The sequence below is a fragment of the Equus quagga genome, chromosome 18 (genome assembly GCF_021613505.1).
Source record: "Equus quagga isolate Etosha38 chromosome 18, UCLA_HA_Equagga_1.0, whole genome shotgun sequence".
Taxonomy (NCBI): domain Eukaryota; kingdom Metazoa; phylum Chordata; class Mammalia; order Perissodactyla; family Equidae; genus Equus; species Equus quagga.
Genome location: NC_060284.1, coordinates 24,556,004 through 24,577,989, shown reverse-complemented (window position 1 = coordinate 24,577,989; position 21,986 = coordinate 24,556,004). Strand labels below are relative to the sequence as shown.

The following is a 21,986-nucleotide window of genomic DNA, read 5'->3' as shown; positions in this document are numbered from 1 at the left end:
ATTCATAAGGATAAAATAAAATACATTTTAAAATCCAAGGAAATCTCACAGTTGCAAAAACAACTCCATCTTCAGATTAAATATTGATTTTTACTACCTTTCTTATAGAGATTTAAAAAAAAAAACAACTTGAGACGAAGCAAAATTAAGTTACTTATCTAAGGTTCCAAGCTTGGTACTGTTAGCTTGGATCATATTACAAAGCACCTGATTTCTAGTCTAATACTTTTCCTATTAAAGCTCAGGAAAACATTACAGGCTTTTAGAACCTACATGTTGCTTTCACCAGTGGAACACGAACCTTCCTCCCTACCAGCATACCTGCCTCCCACTCATCCCAAATATTCTGATCTCATGGGACAGAGGTGCTCATTGGGTACAAAATGACAAGGAAAGCTACTTCAAGGTGAACACTGACAGTGTCCCAAAGCTACCGAGAACTACACCACATTTTCTGTCCTTTACAGTGCTTCTTTGGTGAGGTCAACTGATTAAGTTTTAAATGTAACGAAAAAGCAAGGACACAGATTCTCTCCTTGAACCTCTATAAGGACGGCAGCCCTGCTGACACCTTGATTTTAGCCTTGGGAGACTTCTGACTTCCAGAACTGTAAGATCATTAACTTTGTGTTGTTTTAAGCCACGGTTTGTAGTAATTTGTTATAGCAGCAATAGGAAAATAATGTAACTTCTTTATTAATTAACTTTATCAATTGCTATTAATATCAGCTAATATTTATTCAGGGTTTATTATGTGCCAGTTATGAGCACTGTAATCATTCACTTACTGCTCATAAAAACTTGATGAATATTTATTAGTTTTATTAAAATTATTACTAACAATATTCGTGATATAATTTATTACCATTATTATTATTACAGTTATTGTTTTCTCTTCTTTGTGAAGTTGAGGAAATTAAAACATTGGAATTAAATAAATTGTCTAAGGACAAGGCCGCAGATGGCATTTTGACTCTAGACCCCGACACTCATGATCTTGTGATACGCTCTTTCTTAGATAGGAAAATATAGAAATATTGAATAATATTCTAAAATTTAGGAATGAAGGCTACAACAATTAAAATAGAAAGCATAGTTTCAAAATAGTCTAAAAGAATTTAACACAAAAACAGACAAAGAAATCCCCGAAAAGAAGTGGAGAAAGTATGGTATTGATTCTTGAATAAACTGATCATCAACAAAACAGAAAGTCCAAATAAAAGACTGTATGGGAATTATATGGGTTAAAGGTGGACTTCTTAATAGGTTTAGACAAGTGGATGGCCATTTGGAAAAAAATGAAATCGAATCCAGACCTCACACAATACAGTAGAAAAAATCCAAATTAATTTAAAAAATTAAAATATAAAAATATAAAAATCCATTTGAGGGAACTGAGTATATATTCTTCACAAATCTATAGAGAGGAGGGCCTTTTTCTTTCTTTTTTTTTTTTGATGAAGATTAGCCCTGAGCTAACATCTGCCACCAATCCTCTTTTTTTGCTGAGGAAAACTGTCCCTCAGCTAACATCTGTGCCCATCTTCCTCTACTTTACATGTGGGATGCCTGCCACAGCATGGCTTGACAAGTGGTCCCATGCCCGCACCAGGGATCTGAACCGGCGAACCCCAGGCCCCTGAAGCAGAACGTGCAAACTTAACCGCTGCGTCACTGGGCTGGCCTGAGGGGAGGGCCTTTTGAAATGTGACTCAAAACTCAGATGACATATGAATTAACAAAAGTAATGTTAAATGTGACTACATAAAAGTAAAAAACCTGGGGCTGGCCCCGTGGCCGAGTGGTTAAGTTCGCGCGCTCCGCTGCAGGCGGCCCAGTGTTTCGTTGGTTCGAATCCTGGGCGCGGACATGGCACTGCTCATCAGACCACGCTGAGGCAGCGTCCCACATGCCACAACTATGAAGGACCCACAACGAAGAATATACAACTACGTATCAGGGGGCTTTGGGGAGAAAAAGGAAAAAATAAAATCTTTAAAAAAAAAAAAAAAAGTAAAAAACCTCCCTCACTTTTGGGCAAAGAAAATGATGAGCAAAATTCTTTTAAAAATGGCACACTGGGAAAAATATTTGCAACTAATGTCACCAATACCTACTCTCCCAAATATATAAAGGGATCTTGAGGGGAAGATCACAAAAGATATGAACAAACAATTCACAGAAAAAAATAAAATAGCATATAAACATATGAAAAGATACTCTGCTTTCATTATAATAAGAAAAATGCAATTGCAAGTACATTGAGAAATCATTTCTAGTCTGTCAGCTTGGCCAAAGTTCACAAGTTTGACAGTACATTCCACTGGCAAGATTATGGAGTGATGGACACTGTTTTATATTACTAATATAAATGAAAATTGTTTCAATATCTAAAGAAGGGAATCTGACAGTTTCTATCCAAATTACAGATACTTCTGGGCAACTAGTCTACAAATAACTCTGCACTTGTATGAAGTAAAATATATACAAGGTCATTCACTGAAGATAATGTTTGGAATTGAAATGAGAAACAACCCCAACACCCATCTATAAGTAACTGGACAAACCAACCATAGAATAGTAAACATTTGAATTAGGAATAAGAAAGCTCTCTGTATAGGAATGTGGAAAGCATGGCACTCTCAGGTGGCTGGCTTCCAAGACAGAGCGTTTCAAGGAGCAAAAGCAGAAGCTAAAGATGTCTTAAGACCCAGTCTTGTACTCAACACCACTGCTGCTGTATTCTAGTGATAGCTTACAGGGCCAGTCCAGATCCAAGGCAAGAAGAGATGGAATCTACCTCTCTATGCAAGGAGGCGCAAGAAATTTGCAGCCATTTTTAATGCATCACTGATGCATCTACAGAACAGAGACGGCAGAGTGATCTCAGCATTCAAAGATTAAGTAAGACCAAAGCTCATCTGCCTTTTGGAACATTGACTTTGCATAGAGACAAGTGGCCTGTGGAGAGATTTCTTACTACTCAGACTCACAAAGTACTATAAAGACTGGTTCAAAGAACCAAGGAACCAGAGGTTACTCCTTAGCACCTGCTAATATTTACTTTTGAATTTTTATTTTTTATTACTTTAATTAAGGCAGAACCCCAAATAATATAAGCTTCATGATATCAAAATCCAGATATGCCTTAGAATAAGTAGAGAAAAAACTGGGAAAACTCTGCAACAAAAATCATGGTGATTATGTCTGGACTATAATATTAGGGGTTTTATGTAAGCACAGACATATACGTATTTTTATTGTTTTGAAAAGAGCACTCATTTTAACTACAGAGTATTTTAAAAGGGTGTGGAAAGAGGAAAGGAAAAAATAAAAGTAAAAGCTACCAAAAACCAAAGCTTCCCTCCCCGCCCCCCAAACCCATTTGAACAACAAACAGAAAAACCACAAACCTCTTTCCTGACAAAGTACCTCTAAGAGACAGGCTGTGAAAAATTCTCCATCTACTGTTACTGGCTCACAGTTAAGCCTGCTGCTCTGTGTTCATTGTGGAGCCAAGGAAACCTGAGGCAACTGTGAAAGAAGGATGGGCCTGAGTTTTCAAAGCCAGGTGTAGAGGAACCGAGAGGACTTGCCACCGAAAGGACTTGGTAAAAATAGTTGAAAACGCCAACGTTTAAAGCCACAAAAGAAGAGCGTCTCCTCCGATTTCGGTTCTTCTCATCCCCACCCATTACAGGTTGGCTGTAATATCCGGCTTGATTTTCAGCTTCTAAAAACAACAGTCCGGATCCTGGGGAGCCAGACGCAGAAGGAGAGCGCTAGGCGCGAGCGAGGGCAACGGAGAATTGCCCCCTGACTGCAGCGTCCGCGCCACGTAAATTCGCTCCTAAACTTTACCTTCCAGGCACATTTCCAGTGACTAACCACCGCAACAGCAAATGCCCAAGCGCACATGCCACCTTGGCGGGCGCAGACCCCACACCAGCAGGTGGGGAAGGCAGGGGGAAGGCAGCATGGGAGCCCGATGGCGGGCGGCCTGCGGGGCTCTTTGCTCTGGGCAGCTCGGCGTGAACGTTTGGACCAGAGGCGGTTGCAAGGCGACAGCGCGGCCACCGTGTCCCGAGAATGCGCTGCTCCTCCTCGGGCATCTCCGCAGGGCTGCATAAAAAGCTCTGCATGGGAGGAGTGCATCCCACTCTCAACTGCGGAAAGGGGGCATAAGTTCGTTCTCGGAATGAGGGACCAAAATCCAGGCCCCTTGCAGAAGTGCTGAGGGGTGTCGTTTCCTCCCACTACCCGTCCCTTCTTCAGACATTTCCCGACTGCCCCCTGCCGGGCATTGGAGAAACAGAGAAAAGATAGTTCTTACCGTACAGACAAGTTAAATCCTGAAGACTGTTTCTTGCTTATTTTTATATTAAATATATTTAGTTCCATAGGTTCTACAAAGCTGTATTATGTGGCATAATTCAATCTCGTTTACACTCACCAACTGTTAAAAATAACTATAAAGTTTACTCCTGTTTATCATGCACTTTAAAAATTTCCTTTATTCTCCTTTTTTTTTTTCTAAGAAGACCAGCTCTGTGCTAACATCCTCACTAATCCTCCTCTTTTTGCTGAGGAAGATCGGCCCTGACCTAACATCTGTGTCTATCTTCCTCTATTTTACATGTGGGACGCCGGCCATAGCACGGCTTGATAAGTGGTGCGACCGTTTCTGCCCAGGATCCAAACAAGCCAACCCCGGCCACCTAAGCGGAGCCTGCAAACTTAATCACTGCACCACCCAGCGGGCCCCTATCGTGCACTTTTTAAATGCATGGTCCATACACAAACTACATCAGAATTATCCGTGGTACTTGTTGCAAATACTAATTTGGGACATTTTTAATTGTTACTCTAGATAACTTTTATGGACAGTGACTTTTGGAAATTGGTGATTATCTATACAATCTAGTAGAATTATCTCATTCTACTTGTTTAATTTGGAATTAAAAGCTTTGCTTGGATATCCCAGTCCTTCTTTACAGTAAGAAACAAAACAAAACAAAAAACCCCCAAGCAAACAAAAAACCCCCAATCCAAAACTTTGTAATCTCATCTACTCTTCCCCAAAGCTTTTGGAAATATTAACTCTAAGAAAAGAACTCCGGGCTCCATGGTGAGTCATTAAGTTCGCATCTTCCCCTTGGGCGGCCCAGCATTTTCTTGGTTCGGATCCTGGGCACGGACGTGGCACCACTCATGGAGCCATGCTGAGGGAGCGTCCCGCATGCCACAACCAGAAGGACCCACAACTAAAAATATACAACTACGTACTGGGGGGCTTTGGGGAGAAAAAGGGAAAATAAAATCATTAAAAAAAAAAAAAGAAAAGAACTCTTCAATTTCTCCTGCTTATAACACACCAGCAAAAGATTCATGTTTTACTCCATACTGCCCCCCCCCAACGGCTAAAGTAAAATAAGATGTATTGTACAGAGGAAGTCTGTTAAACCAATTGATGTTTTTTCTTGCAAAAAGATTTTCAGTTACCCTAGATTTCTTGGTATTTTATAGCTTGCAGGACTTATTGACACATATGAACTCACAGCCTCACTTGCTCATTGGAGAAATAGTATATTCATCCCGGAAAATTAAAAGTAGCTTATTAAGAAACTATTTGTTATTCACCTGTATACTAATGAATTAAGAAGGAATAATTGTTCCACCCACAATATCGATAAGAACATTGAGGCTTAAAGAGGTAAGATCCTTTTCATGCTCTTAGGCAACAAGTGATTTGAACCTAAGGTTTGAACCCTGACAGTCTGATTCCAGAATCTGTGCTGTGACAGCCCTCGATGGCTCTGGGTTCCTCTTACCTGGCTCATCTTCCCTTTGTACCCTTCCAGTCAGCCCTTCCTGATGGTCCTCTCCTGCCCCCTTCCTCCTTAGCAGATGTGCCCTCCCCTTACCTGAGGGAGAGCCACATTCTTTAGCTCTGCCTGCTCTCGAGATCACTCCTCCATCCAGCCTGCCTCCAGTGCCCACAGACTCACTAAATCTGTCCTCATTAAGGTCACAGATCTCCTTCATTTTGTCTCTTTCTCAGAATACTCTCTATATAAATTCAAACCCCAATACTCTCTGTCCCCATTTCCTGCTTGTTTTCTCCAGAGCACTTCCCATCACCTAACATAACACATATTTGGGGGTTTTTTGTTTCATTTATTTTCTGTCTTCCCCCACCAGAATAGAGCTTCATGAGGCAGGAATTTCTATTCATTTTGTTGAATCCTGGACACTGAGCACCGAGAACAGAGCTCAGCACAAAGCACGTACTCAGCGTGTGCTTGTTGACTCGATACATAATGACAGACCTAATGATATATTTGATCCTTCTCTTCCATGAACTCCCTAAATGTTTTTTTTTTAATTTTTTTTATTGAGGTCTAGTTTATAGTACTATGAAATTTCAGTTGTACATTAATATTTGTCAAACACCATATAAATGTGCCCTGAACCCCTTGTGCCACCCTCCCTCCCCTTCCCCCGGTAACCACTAAATTGTTTTCTTTGTCTGTAAGTTTGTTTATAGTCCATATATGAGTGAAATCATACAGCGTTTGTCTTTCTCTGTCTGGCTTATTTTGCTTAACATGATGCCCTCAAGGTCCATCCGTGTGGCTGCGAATAATAGCAAGCCCTACCTATCCAATGGCATGTATTCTTTTGTGTGTTGTTTGTTTTCTCGTCAAGAAGTTTGCAACAATCATCAATTTTCTTGTATGTATATATAATTTATATATTTTCACCACTTTATAGTGTGCCATTTTATGAAGCTATCACAATTTGTTTCTCCATTTATTATTGATGAACATTGATATTATTCCCAGCATTTATTTTTTATGAACTCAGTTATCATAAATGTTTTTGCAGTTGTATCCTGGTGCGTGTGTACTCAAACTTCCCCTGTGCATTATACCAGAAGTGGAATTGAAGGTCACAGGGTATGTGTGTCTTTAGCCTTTCCAAATAATATCAAACAGCTTTTCGAACTTTCTATGCAATTTACATGGTTATTAGCAGTGTCTGAGATTTTTCCACATCTTTACCCCCATTTGATAAAGTCAGACATTTCAGCTTTTGCTAATCTAGTAACTGTATAGTCACATATCAAATGCCTCACTATGAATATGTTTGAGACCTTTTCACATATTTATTTGCTGTTTGTATTTTCTGGATTTTTTAGTGCAAAAATTTTATTTCTCCTTTGTTTCTCCTTCCCCCCTACTTTACAAGATCTGAAATTTTACTTAATCCACAGCATTCTTCTTTTATTGTCTGTAATTAGTCATGTAAAATGTGAGGAGAAAAACACTAATCAATTTAAAACTTCAACCCCTCCCCCATTTTTATAGCAAATTTGGCATAAGTCTACAGCATTCACTTAGTTTTGCTGATTGTGATACTGAGGCATACTTTTTTATTTGAGCATCAATGCCTAAACACTTGGCTAATTTACGGTGTTTGGATTGTCACTGATAAATGTCCCAAGGGCCACAAGAAGTTTAAAAGTAGCTTCTAGGTCTTGGACAACTTGCAAGACTGTGCTAATTACTGGCAAGCACTGAGCTTTCCCTTCAATGTATGGTCTTTATGAAAATAAAGAGAATGATAGTTCAGGGTCCAATGCAGCCAGAGCAATGCAAATGTTCTTATTTCTCCCTGATGTGGAGTTTTGTTTTGTTTTGGTTTTTTTGACTTGCTTGTTTCTGAGGGTTCTTACTGATTTTTTTGGGAGAATCTCCCCATTGCTCTATTGAACTTTCTGTCCATTTAGAACATGTCGCCCCTTTTTTTCAAATATATTAATTCCTCTCTGCTCAGCACCACTTGGGGTTGATTGCAGTCCACTGAACTCTCAGGACCCACACTTCCAACACACTTTCTCTCAGTCTATATTTTCTCCTTCCATTGTCCCTTTTGTTTTCTAATCTCCCATTAGCTTCTAAGCAAAATATTTTGTCTTTATCTTTCTTTTCAGGGAATTCTTGATCATCAGTCAGAGAAAGACACTTTTCCTTGCTTGGCCCAAATAAATTCTTAGGTTTTATTTGAGAAATTAAAAAATTCAACAAAACTGGAGATAAATATTAGGGAGTTTCAACAATATCCTTTTTATTTTCTACTCAAGATGACGTCAGTAATAGCAAGGCGATTTCCCAGTGGACTAAAATGGTCACTTGAGTCCATCCCAGCTCTAAAATTCCAGCAGCCTCCTAGCTACTCCAGGATCCCAATTCCTAATTACTCCCCATTCCAACACCGTGCTAATTTTTCTAAATATATTTTTGATTTTATTTCAGTCCGTCTCAAAAATTAAGTGATTTTGTTTTCCAATAAATCCTGTTTTCTTAACTAGGCATTCATAGCTTCACATTATGGATCATGTAAGTATATTTCAAGACTCCGTCCTCACTACTCCTCTACTAGAGCCTGTTTCAGCAGAACTGGACTACAGTGACAGCTCAGTGCTGTCCTTCTCATGGCAATGTGTTCTCCATTTAGGTGGCCTTCTCTTAAAATGGCCCAAATAAGGAAAATGAGGTACTTCATAAAGATGAACCAGAAACATAGACTTCTCGTCTCAGTCCTCTCTCTAATTCTACTTATAAATGCATGCTTTTTATTTCCTCTTGAGGGTTAGGTAAAAATACACAGGTTACATTTATCTGTAATGTGACCTATTTGAGCCTCTACAGGTATGGGGTGAAGAAGGGACACAAATGTTTCTTGAAAAAGTCCTTAATATGTATGAAGGTCAGATTGATTGTCATTGCTAAAAGGGAGACAACTACTCTCCCTGCTGGGCCGTTACTTTGTTATAAGTTTAACCATGGTAACCTCTGGACAGCCTGGACTGTCCACTGTCACTGTGTGTTGTTTACTCCTTCCCTACATGTTTCCATCTGGGATCCTCAGTAGATCTGAAACCAAGGGCATCTGGATGTGATGTGACCCCGCCCCTCCAAGCCAAACCACACTCTGGTCTTCCAGACACTGAGGACCTGGGTGATATGAAAAGGTAAGGCAGAGAGTCGAAAAATCTTCTTTGCCCCTGCCTTTTAATTCACCATCTTAATTCAACTTCTGTGACATTTCCTGCAAATAGCAGATGCAAATTATGGATAATAAGGTTAAATTCTCTTACCTTGAACTTATTTCCTAGAGAGCACAAATATTTTGGTACTTCAGGGCAAGATTTTCATCTTATTTTTAACACCAGGGTTAATGACAAAATTGAATAACTACATATTGAGCAGCAGAATGTAGAGCTCTGTGCTAAGTATTACAGATGCAGCCGTGAAGAAGGTAATGGCCCAGAGGCTGGTGGAGGAGACAAGTACACAGTGTGACCAGTGCAGGATGCCGTGGATGCAGCCTAGTCACAGAGGTTAGAGAAGCTCTCCTGATGAAATGACATGTAAACTGTCTGAACTGTAAGTCCTCGGGTCAATGGGAGCCACCAGGGAAGGTCTGTGGATTGATGAGTTTGCATATGGTAGCCGAGACAGTAGGGTTTGAGCAAAGTAAACTATTTAAATAAACTCCAGAAAAGCTTTGGCTATTCCAACAACTTTCATAATTCAAGTTTCTGGGCTTTAGGGATTAATTCTTCACTGAGTTCTAAAAAGCATGATCTTGACCAATAAAAATGTTGTAAAGTGGATAATTTTAGATCTGTTGTCTTTACAGTATTAGGTACAATCAGTTGTTTTTCCTTATTTTGTAAAAGTCTGAGCCTACATTGTGGCAGCTTTGGATTGATTCCATCACTGCAAAAAACTAATAAGAATAATAGAGGGGAGATACAGAAATTCTGAATTAAAAAGATGTTAATGTTTTAAAACTTTAAAAGTTTTGAAGTTCTCAATACAAAATAAAGTATAAAGCAAAGATAGAAGAGAAACTAAAACAATACGTATTAGGTGTCCGACTTCATCTCTTACGTTTAAGTTTTAACAAGTTATCCCGCCTTTGAATGTACCAGCAACTTTTCAAACTAAAACAAAAACTACCAAATTCTTACTTACTATTCCAGCGTGTCTCAACTCAATTTGCAGTGAATTAAATGTACTCCAACATTGCCCCCTCCCGCCTGCCATGAAGATGGACTCTTGATGGTGAAGTATATTGTGCTTTGGTCCACATTTGTTTCTGTTATCTAATTGCCTTTGTTCAAGGGACCAAAACATCCCAAATTATTAATGACCGATGGCAGCAGAACTGCTTGCTGAACTTAGACCACGTGCTGTGATTTGAGTGTCTAGTTCTGTTTGCGTGGCCTGCAATGTCCTTCACATCTTGCCCTGAATCTCCTTTCCAGCCTCCTCGTCTACTCCCACACATCCACACACTGCTTCAGTCAAGTGGAGTAACTATAATGCCTTTATATGACTGTGCTTTTAACTTGTCTGGCTTAGCTTCTGTTGGCCCTTCCATCTGCATGATTTCTTCATTTTTATAAATCCATAGTCTATCATTTCTTTAAAATACAGATATTTTTTACTTACTGCCATCATTTCACAGTCAGAGGTAGTCTCTTCTTTTTTTTTTTAAAGATTTTATTTTTTCCCCTTTTTCTCCCCAAAGCCCCCCGGTACATAGTTGTATATTCTTTGTTGTGGGTCCTTCTAGTTGTGGCATGTAGGACGCTGCCTCAGCGTGGTCTGATGAGCAGTGCCACGTCCGCGCCCAGGATTCGAACCAACGAAACACTGGGCCGCCTGCAGCGGAGCGTGCGAACTTAACCACTCGGCCACGGGGCCAGCCCCAGAGGTAGTCTCTTCTTGCTCAGAATTCACAGGGCACTTTTTTTTCATTTATTAGATTTACCCCTTTTTCTTTTACTTTGTAACTTTGGTTCCACTCCTGGCAGAGATTATTAAGTTGGTGGCAGTTGTACGTTTACTTATTGGTCTGCCCATCCAGAAAGTCATCTTTTTTAGGACAAGGACTGTCATATGGAACTTTGCATCCACACAACCAAATGCACTCCCTGCCATTTAGTAGATGCCCAATGAATAGTTTTTGGATTTAATTGAATAACATTGTGTGTCTGATGTTGACCATGACACATCAAATTTGCTATAGGAATAATTGCCTGCTTTTCAGTGCACACCTACTGTGTTCTAGTGGTTATATTAATGATTGGAAACATTAATGAGTGAATGAAGAGTAAACTCATTAGCCTGTTGCTCTAATGTGCTTTCTAGGTTAACCCTAAGAAAGACTCATGGATCTTTGCCCTGACTGTGCTTCTGAACAGCACCTTGGGCTACAACAGCATGCACACCATTAACCACAGGCCCCAGAGCAGCTGCAGTATGCTTCCAGAGACAAAGCCACCAAGTTTTACTGAGTTTAGAGACATGGCAACTGAAACTGTCATCTTTCCTGTGATTTAATGGTCTTGTTTGAGGAAGGAGGGGGGCACAGGACATAAGTCAATGTTTATAAAATTTGTTTATAAAATTTGTTTCTAAATGAGATCTGGAAATTGTGGTGTAAGCAATTTTCCTTCCTTAGCTTAAGTTCTCTGCTATGTGACTGAACTAACAGAGTTAATCAGAGCAAAATCTTTCCTGAGACTCAGTGAAGGACAGGACTCCACTGAGTTTGTGAGTTTCTTTCCAGACTTTATTTAAACTGTTTTGGGATTTCACCGTGGAGATGAAGATAGATGAATCCCCAATCACAGAAAATAAGTACCTGGAGGACGCCTTGAAGCTGATTCCAGGTATCAGAGCATGGCCTGCATGGTGTAAGGTTTAGTAGGGGTTGGGATCAACTGAGCCCTGTCATTTAGCACTTGAATTCAACTTTCATTTAACATTGGATTGAGATCCCTTCCAATAGTGCGTAGTGATTATTCACTGGTGATTGGTGATTGTTTTTCTTGCGTTATTACTTGCAAAACTCCAGCTGCTTGAGGAAGCTCACTGAGGAAATTTAAAGACCAATAGCTACTGTAGGTACTGTGAAAAAATTTTCCAGGTTATAATCAGTTCTATAACGTCCTGAGGCCCACATACTTGTGTTCCTTATTATGTGCTCCTCCTGTTCCATACTGACAAAAAGGGTCAGATTAGACATTGGTAAACATAGAATCAAAAGAAATAAAATGACCTGTTGTTTTGTTATGGAAAAATATACAAAACATAAAATTTGCCATTTTAACCATTTTTAAGTCTACAGTTCTGTGACAATAAGTACATTCACATTGTTATGAATCACTACCAGCCTCCAGCTCCAGAAATTTTTCATCTTCCACGTCTGAAATTCTGTACCTGTTAAACACTAATGACTACCCTCCAACCACAGCCCTTGGCAACCAGCATTCTACTCTCTGTCTCCATGTAGGTACCTCATATAAATGGAATCATACTCTATTTGCCTTTTTGTGACTGACTTATTTCACTAACAAGAATGTTCTCAAGATTCATCCATGTTGTAGCATGTCTTAGAATTTTCTTCCTTTTTAAGACTGAATAATATTCTATTGTAAGTATATACCACATTTAAATGACCTAACTTGAAAATATACTTCATGTATAATATTTTACTAGTGCCTCGATAGTTACATATTTCAGAGACAGGATTTTTATATAATAAGTGTCCAGGAAAAAAAAATGACATGTCCTTCTAGAAAGACTTTCAAATCCACATTTACTTTCTCATGATTTTACTCTCTTCATTCTTATAGTCTTGTACATTATGTTACCATTTTAATATTGTTAATTGACCACATGTAAATTTTACATGTATTTTTTATTTTTTATTTTATTTTAGCAGAGTGAATAACTGATGCCACCTGCAAGTAACAGTCATTTTTATCTACTCATTCTTTCAAAAACTTTTATTGAACATCTGACATATCCTCCAATATCATTCTTTAAAGCACTGTCAAGTCTGATATAAATAAGCGGTAGGTCTCCAAATTATCTTTAGGTTAACCTTACTCTTTTGATGTTTCTACTAAAAGAGTTCCTGAACATATTTATCGAGTCTGAGTTTTTTGACTGAATTTTAAGTTTTTTTCCTTGTCTTGTATCATCTGTCCTTCTCCTGATATTTTCACAGGCAACGTCTTACCCTTCTTTCTGGTATTACTTTATTTTAGGGTCCATATTTCATTTCTGATCTGAGGACAGTAGGATCACAAAAGGAATCCTGACCATATTTTTTTCATTCGTCAAGTGTTCAATAAACGTTTAATAAATAATCTGCCAAACTCCATACCAGTGCTGAGGAAACCAACCATAGGATTCTTCATGTGGGCTGGATGCCTCTCCTTCCTCTCTTGAAGAACTTTCTTGACTTGCTGCTCTATGCAGAAATGAATTTTCCTTACCTTTGGTGATCAGCACAGATTGATTCAAAAGGAGGTAACAAATAATTGGATTAAAGGAGATTTACAGGCATAGAAGCTGCAAAGATTCCCGGAAATCAAGTCCTCAGCCCCCTTACCTGAAGGCTGTCCTATCAAAGAGCAACCTTTTTCCACTTCCGCAGGCAAGAATCCCCAAATCCAAAATTCTAACATGCCCAGAGAGTGTATCAGGCATTTCTCTCCAAAACAGGTGTGCTTTATCTTTGGCCCACAAGTAACAAAAGTCTCCTATTCCATATTGATAATGTGCCAGAAGACCAGCTGGATAGTAATTTCCAGATGCGATAAAAAATTCTGTTCTTATATCTTCGCCCATACAAAGACCAAGACCGCAAGAGGGGATCATTGTGACCGGGAACAGTGAGTCACCTTTGCCCCAAAGCATGTCTCTGTTTCAGTGTGTGTGGTAGGACTTCGATTATATCGAGTTTGTCAGTAATTGTGTTTCCGTCTGTTTGTGAATGTGGAGAAGCAGATATCCATGCCACAAACAGAAAAACATGTTTCTTAATTAAAGTCTCCCTCTGTGAGGGCTTGCTGAGATTTAATGTATCTCAAGTTCTAATTACTAATTATAAAAAAAAATTATACCTCAAGTACAAACCCTAATGATAAAGACACTAATTATAAAGACAAAATGGAGTTAGAACATATCTACGTGCTGAGAAGTCCTGCAGGATAAATATTTGTCAGAGAGGGTTTAGAAAATATTTTGTGAGTTTACTCCAGTCAGAAAATCAAAAGCAGACCATTAGTCTCAGCAAGCTCACAAAATTAAATATAATCTTGGGGACAGGGATGGCAGTCACATGGTGCCCTGTGCTAAGATGGGCCCATGCTCAGTTTAAACCTCTGTCATTGTCTTGAAGTTCTTGATTGTATTTTACAAGTGGACTCACATTTTTATTAATGATTGTGCCCCACAAATATGTAGTTGGATTCATTTAATGGATTTACTTTGCCTGTCTAATCTACTCCTGTTTTTTTCTTTAATTTGAAAGTATTTTTCCAGGAAATCCCTGATTATATTGGTGGGGATCAGTAATTTAAATTGTAATGTGTGAATTGAAGAATCATAGAAGAGAGAATGGATAGGAAGAGAAAATAATGTTAGTAGAATAATGTGGACTAATAAAAAAAAACCAAATTTTTGTAGAATAGGCTTTCGGTGATTACCAGAACACTGATCCTTCAATCACATTAAGAAAATGAAGGGCTGGCCCGGTGGCGCAGCGGTTAAGTTCGCACATTCTGCTTCTCCACAGCCCGGGGTTCGCTGGTTCAGATCCCTGTGCGGATATGGCACTGCTTGGCAAACGCCATGCTGTGGTAGGTGTCCCACATATAAAGTAGAGGAAGATGGGCACAGATGTTAGCTCAGGGCCAGTCTTCCTCAGAAAAAGAGGAGGATTGGCAGTAGTTAGCTCAGGGCTAATCTTCCTTAAAAAAATAAATAAATAAAAGAATTTCTTTAAAAAAAAAGAAAATAAGTAGTAACTTGATATTTATCAATAAATACCTGCTCATTCAGGACCAGGGACTCTACTGGTGACTCTGTGGATGCCATCAGGAGTGAAGCAGTTCCTTGTTTGGAGAATGTGGTGATAACCCTAGCCCAGCTTGCGAAGTCATCAGCCATGCGGAAGGCAGCTGATCACTACAGCAAACAGATGGCCCACCGAGTGAGGTTGCCTACAGACACGCTCCTAGGGTGGCTGGATACACATGTGGCCTGTGAGAAGGAAGACATTTCAGTCTTCCTGGAGCACTCCTTCAAGGATGACCAACAGGACTTCCAGAAGAAACTCATGGAAATTGTCTTAGCATTTAGCACTCCCGATCCCTCCCCATCTGGAATGATGCTTAGAGCCTATATTTGTGCTCAAATAGCTCATCTCCTTACCATGGTAGGAGAAGCACAGATTGTTCTGAGTGACAGGGCTGCAGTTCACCCTTTCACTCTAACAGAGGCATTTTGTTAATTTTCTATTGCTGCATTAAAAGTTACCATGAATTTAGCAGTTTAAAACAACAACCATGAATCAGCTCACCTCTCTGTGGGTCAGAAGTTCAGCAGGGGGTGGCTGTGTGCTCTGCTCATGCTATCACAACACTAAAAACAAGCTATCAGCCTGAAGGAGTTCTCATCTGCAGGCCTCTGGGGAGCCTCCACTTCATTATCGTTGTCGGTGGTATCCAATCCTTTGGACTGTAATTTATAAGTTCAAGAAAAAAGTTATTTTCTTATATCATCACACACCTAAACCCTAAATAGAAGAATTCATTAAGGCTTCCAATCTATTTAGAGAACACTTCAGCCGTTACTGGGTGGTTGATTTTCTTTGTATATATTTCCATCCATAGCGATCCAAGTTCTCTGAGGAAACTCTGCTTCCAGCAACAATTCAACTTTCTGTTGTTCATTGTCGATGGTTGGGTCACTGTTAATCATACTACAGCAGAAGGAAACTTGGAGTTCACATCTTCCCGCTCCATCATTTTACAGATGATAAGCCTGAATCCAAGGGAAGTAAGGAAACTTCCACAAGTCACAGAGAGAATTGGTCAGGACAGGGGCTGAAACAAGTCTTTTGATCCCTGGTCCATTCCATGCTCCAGTCATCTCTTAGACAACCAGACTGCTTCTTCCAAGAGGATCACAGTTATTCAGTTGAAAAATGTGATGCACAAAGAAGTAAATAAGTTGCCCAAAGTTATGCTGCCAGCAAGTGGGAGAGCTTATAGGGCAGCTCAGAGTACTTGGCAGTCTTCAAGACTGGGAAACAGCTTAGCGAAGCACCTTGAAAGATCAGATTTGAGGCACAAGATGAAGTATCCATAAATGTTATTCTACTTAAGAAAGGGTAGATGAGCATCTTGGCAGAAAAAGATTGAGCAAATATTTGAAAAAAAAACAGAGGTTTCCTGTTTATAGATGCATATAAGTCTGCTTGGCTGTAACCTGGGGTGGGTCGTGGAGGGCTTCACTGGAGAGACGGATACAGTGCTAGGAAGGAGGCTGCAATGGAAGGATTTCATGTCTCACAAACGAGCTCAGAATTTAAACTGTAGCCACAGAAGGAAAGTTAGCATGGGGAATCTAAGCAGATGCAAAATTTACAAGGCCAGATTTGTGACTTTGTAGAACAATAATTTCCCTATAAAGACACAAGATCTTTGTTGCCTGACACATCTTTGCTCCTTGCTTCCTCAGGCAAATGAGCTCCTCCAGCACTTCCTCCAGTCCCAGGTGGCCATAGAGGAATCCACCCTGCAGGGAGACAAAGCCCTCAGCTATGGGGAGAAGGCCCCAGCAGGTCCAAGGGCAGGGCTGAGCTCATAGAAGAGTAGGCAGGTTCCTGCAGTGCCCTTGGACAGGGAGGAGAGCAAAACTTGCGTGAAATGAAGAGCTTCCTCTCCTTCTGTGGAACAGCTCTCTAAATATAAATATAAAAATCAGAGTTGTCTTTTTATATCAGGCAGACAGGTAGGGCCTTCTCTCTCACATTCTGAAATGCTCTAGGCAACCCACTGATTCCCAGCCAGAGATTTCCCCGCCACCTTTTCAAAATCAGTTTGGTATCTGAGCTGAGGAGGGTAGACCCAGACCTAACTATTGTTTGCTTCTCTCTTTAAACATTTGTGGAACAGCTGAGGTGGCTAAGAAAGAGGCAGCTGAGAAGGAACTGGAGATGCTAAGACAGAAACAGACGGAGCAGCAGCAAATAACGGAGACTCAAGAGAGAAGCTTCAAGGAAAACATGGCCCAACTGAGAGAGAAGATGGAGAGGGAAAGAGGAAACTTTCTGAGAAGAGCAGGAAAGGATGCTGGAGCACAAGCTGAAGGTAAGTTTGCACAAAGCCTGGGCAGTGCCTGATATACAATGCCCTGGTTCTTTGGGAAGGGGAGGACCAAGATTATCAAAATCATGACCCCAGGGGGAGTATAAAAGACATATGATTCACTAAAACCTCAAATCCATTTGGATCCTGCTGAGGCCCTTAAATTCACAAGATTCTAGCAGCTTCTATAGTATTAGACTTTGTAGTATACAAATAACATTCCCCAGGGTGCTGGGCTGCTGTTTGTGGTGATTATAGCATGGTTTCATAATGTCTCAAATGAGTAGGACCTTAGTCCTATAGTCCTGAGGATTCTAGTACAACCATCAAATGTATCTGAAATAGAGTCACCTGGTCTTGAAAATGTGCGATAATGCCTGATATGAAATATAGGATTCTGAAAGCCCTATGATTTATTGCATTTGTTCCCAGGTCTGCATGAGTTACTCTATAAAGTGCAGAGGAATAGTCTTTTCTCAACTTGCACCTTGATACCCTATTTTATATGTTGGTTAACTATTCCTATTATTTGTAGATGGATGTGGCCTTGCTACCTCAGGTGGAACTGAAAATTAGTTAGAATCAAACCTACATTCCCTCCCAAAGGGGATTAGAACTGGAACACATTCCTGTGATATTTCTCAGGCTTGACCCAGCCCCAGCATCTCCCCACCCTTGGTGTGATGGTCCTAAGCAAGCCTTAGGAAGTTATAAGCCATGGATACTCCTACTATCGGGTCCAGACACATGGAAATATTGAACAACCCCATCAAGGAGCACTGTGACGGTGGAGAAATAGACGGATACATTTAGCTTCGCTGCTGGTGTTAAATACGAAACTTGTCTGATAATTGGAGATTTTCAAAAGTGAACTCTTTCCCTTTAATAGGTACAAGAAGAACTGCTTCATGACAGGTTTAAAATTCTGAGATCACAAATAAAATAGGCTCAGAATTCCACTTAGGAAATTTTAAAATGAGGTTTCTTTTGTTATGCTGTGTCTCATTTTTGAGATATATGTGTCATGTTAGTTTCATTTAACAAAAGTTTAAGACTAAAAAGTGATTACCTAAATATATCAGAGCCTTGCACAACAAAGAAAAATTTAATATGGATTAAATTAATTTAAAGAAATGAGAAAGGAATTAGAAGATATAGTGGAAGAAAAGACTAAATTTTCAGTAGCATCAAGACCAATAAAATGCTACAGAGTAAAATCATCATGAAGTATGTAAAATTTATATGAAGAAAATTTTGAAATGGCATGTAAGACACAAAAACTTATAAAAATGGACAGAAATTAAAATGTCAATGTTATTTAAGTTAATATGTACATTTAATGTGATTCAAAACATATATCAAACATAATTTTTTAGGAAGTAGACAAATTAATTTTAAGTTTATATTGAAAAGCTACAAGCAAAAATATCCAATGCAATTCTGAAAACGACAAATGAGAGGGAAACAGCTTTAGCCATATGTTCAAACATCCCAACAATTAGCACTGTGGTACTAGCACCTGCACCTTGAAACAGTGGTGAAACAGACAGAAGTTTAGAAATTGGTGCAAAGTCATGCAGAAATTCAGTAGATGATAATTTTGGCATTTTCATTAATGAAGGAATATGAAATATTCAGCAAATGGTAATGGGACTATAAGGTAGCCATCTGGAAAAAAAATGTTGCAGTCTCCTTTATACATTACACCGTCAATTTCAAAGGGTTCAAAGATATAAACATTAAAAATTAAACCATATAATTAAATAAGATGGGAGAGTTTTTTAAAAGTAATATTGGAGGAGGCAGGCCCTTTCAAAGTATAACAATGGAAATAGGTAAAAGAAAAGATTGATAAATTCAACTACCTAGCAAAAGATATGTTTCATAGAAAAACATAATGAAGCAAAAATACAGTGGCAAGGACTACGTTTTAATATATATCACAAAAAATGATATGACTTCTTTAGGCCATAAAGATCCCTTTAAAGCAGTGAGAAAAAGAACAATTCTATAAAAAAAAAATGGCGTATACATTAGAAGAAATTAAATATATTCAACTTCAATAATAATGAGAGGTGCAAAATAAAGCTATGGTCCTCCTGTTTCATCTCTAAGATTAGCAAAGAAAAACACATTTGATGGGATACTGAGCTGGCAAGGTTTTGGAGAAACAAGAAATCGTTCATATCCTCTAGTGAGTGCAAATTGGGATAATTATATATCAAGGCATTAAACACACATACCTTTGAACTAGCAAATTCAAATTTAGAAATTTATCTTATAGATTTAATTGTCCATGTGCCAAATGTTGTATACATTGGATATATGTTGTAGCATTTGTATATGGCAAAAAATTCAAAACAATTGTCTTTCTGTCAGGTACTGGTAATAAAAATCGTGGGCCGTTTGTATAGAGGAATACTCTACAGTCACTAAAATGAAAGGGAAAGCTCTTTTGTATTAATATGAGAAAATCTCCAGATTTGTCATAAAGTGAAAACAAGAAGATGCACAAAGTATGTAGAGTTGCTACCAGAAAAGTTACAATATAATGGATATACACATGTATTTTATCTATCTCAGGAAAAATGCAGAATAAACTAGTAACTATGGTCAAAACTGAGGATGGACTTGGGTGGTTGTGGTGAGGCATGAAAGGATAACTAACTTCACATCGTCTGTTCTTTTCTGTGCCTTTCACATTTTGTGTGATATGTATTTTTACATATTCAAAAATAAATACATTTTTACTAAAATTAAAACTGAAATAATAACACATGGAAAGGGAACATTTCATGACAGGATGAAAGTGTTGGTGCTCTGTGACATAGCACACCTGAATGCAGTGGAAGAGTCTGCTTACGACAACAGGGAACTCAAAGCGCAAGATGTGCATCCTAATCTTGTTTTCAATTATGACCTTTCAATAAAGCTTTAATAGTCTAGTTTTTAACTTCTTTTGATACAAAGTCTCTTGGGACGTTTGTTGGAATGGCCTCTAAGGTCCAGCCCCACATTTATAAAGGGGATGATTTAGAAGGAAAATTTTTCTTCAGGATCAACTCAATTTTTCTGGAATTCCTTTCTAGCTGCTTTGTGTTTTAGAATAAGGTATGGCTAGAATGAACTACTTGTGATTCTGTAATCTGGACATGTTATCTTTTGATTCTGGGCCTTTGTACACAGTATACAGACTTCCTGAAACAACTCAGCTCCTTACCACATTCTCTGTAATTGCTAGCCTCTGTTCCTCCTTAAGTTCTCCCATTCCTGACTTTCTGAGACTAGATGAAGTGTTCCTTCTCAGTGCTGCCACTGTGCCTTATTGGCACGCCTACCATGGTACTTTTTATATAATTGTGAAAATTGAAATGACCTATTTACAGCTGTCTTCCTTGCTATGTCTTGATCTCAGGCACTCGGTCTTCATTATTGTATCTTAAGCTTTTAGCGCTGCATAAACACCAGGGCTTCAAAAAATCTTGGTTGAATAAATACAGGAGCTGCCATCCTTTACGGCCCCAATCTGCCATGATCTCACTATGTTAGCTGCTCTCCATAGTTCTCAAAAGAAAGGACACAGTTTTAGGAACTAGCGCAGAAGGGATTCTGTGAGGCAGAAAGGACATGCACGCTCATCTGAACCTGCTCCCCTGTTCTCGCGGAGCGACTGAATACTCCATGTGCTCTGTGTCCCTCAAACTTCTTCCCGGGACAATTACCCAGGAATGAAGTCACTTCTTTTGACTCAGGGGGCAATTATGACATTTAAATATATATATTTTTAAATGCCAGAATACTGGAAGCCTCTCATTCCACAAAAGTTCTTTTATCAGTTCAGGCTACTTCTGCTGAAATAAAATCACGCTTTTTGTATCCATATCTCACTGATATAAATATCTCACTGAATCCATATCTCACTGAAAGTGATACCCACAGGCTGACAGAGTGGTGGAATCCGCACATTATCCATAGAGCCATCAGACAGCAACACTGTGATTAGTCTTCATTTCTACATTTCCTCTAATGCCTTAAGGGCACAGCTCTGTTTTCTTAAGGATTATGAGTCAATGCTTAGTCACATTCTAGTTTTCCCAACCAAAGCCACTGGAGTGAGAAGTACAGTAGCTGAGCCATTCCCTTGCAATCCACTGGTATTACTCAATGAAATGCCACTCATAATGTACATATAGACATTCTGGAAAAGGGGATGAGGGAGCAGGGATAAGGCCTGCTTTCCCATCAAATCTCCCCACACACAAAACCAAAACTCACAGCACACATTATCTTCTGCGTAATGTAGCTACTTCTTCCTTCAGGACATACTCCTTATCAAGTAACAACTCAAGTATTAGGAAACGTACTAGCTGCAATCATGACAGCCATGGTGGCAATAGGAATGAGAAATAATCAACAAGGCAATGTTTACATGAAATGATAGCAGTTTAGAGATCAAGAAAGGATCAAGAGTGAGGTAAAGAACAATAAAACAGAGCAAAAGGAACCTTCACCGTTTTGATGTTCAGTTGTAAGTTGTCTCTTGTAATAAATTCCATAAATACCCAAAGATACAGCTCCTGGTAAAAGGTCTCTCACATAATAGTAAATTTATAAATAATTATTGAATGACTGAAGTAATGAACGAACTAAGTCAAGCACATCTTGCACAACTTTGTAGGAAGACAAGTTCAAAACCATGTTTGCACACAGTATTTTGAAAAAGCAAGGAGACAGCCTG

At 39.1% G+C, this 21,986-nt stretch overlaps 1 pseudogene; it reads left to right on the top strand.

The window, feature by feature from the left end:
- Nucleotides 1–9,468: 9,468 nt before the first annotated feature.
- Nucleotides 9,469–21,686, top strand: LOC124229828 (guanylate-binding protein 7-like; annotated as a pseudogene).
- The last annotated feature ends 300 nt before the right edge of the window (nt 21,687–21,986 follow it).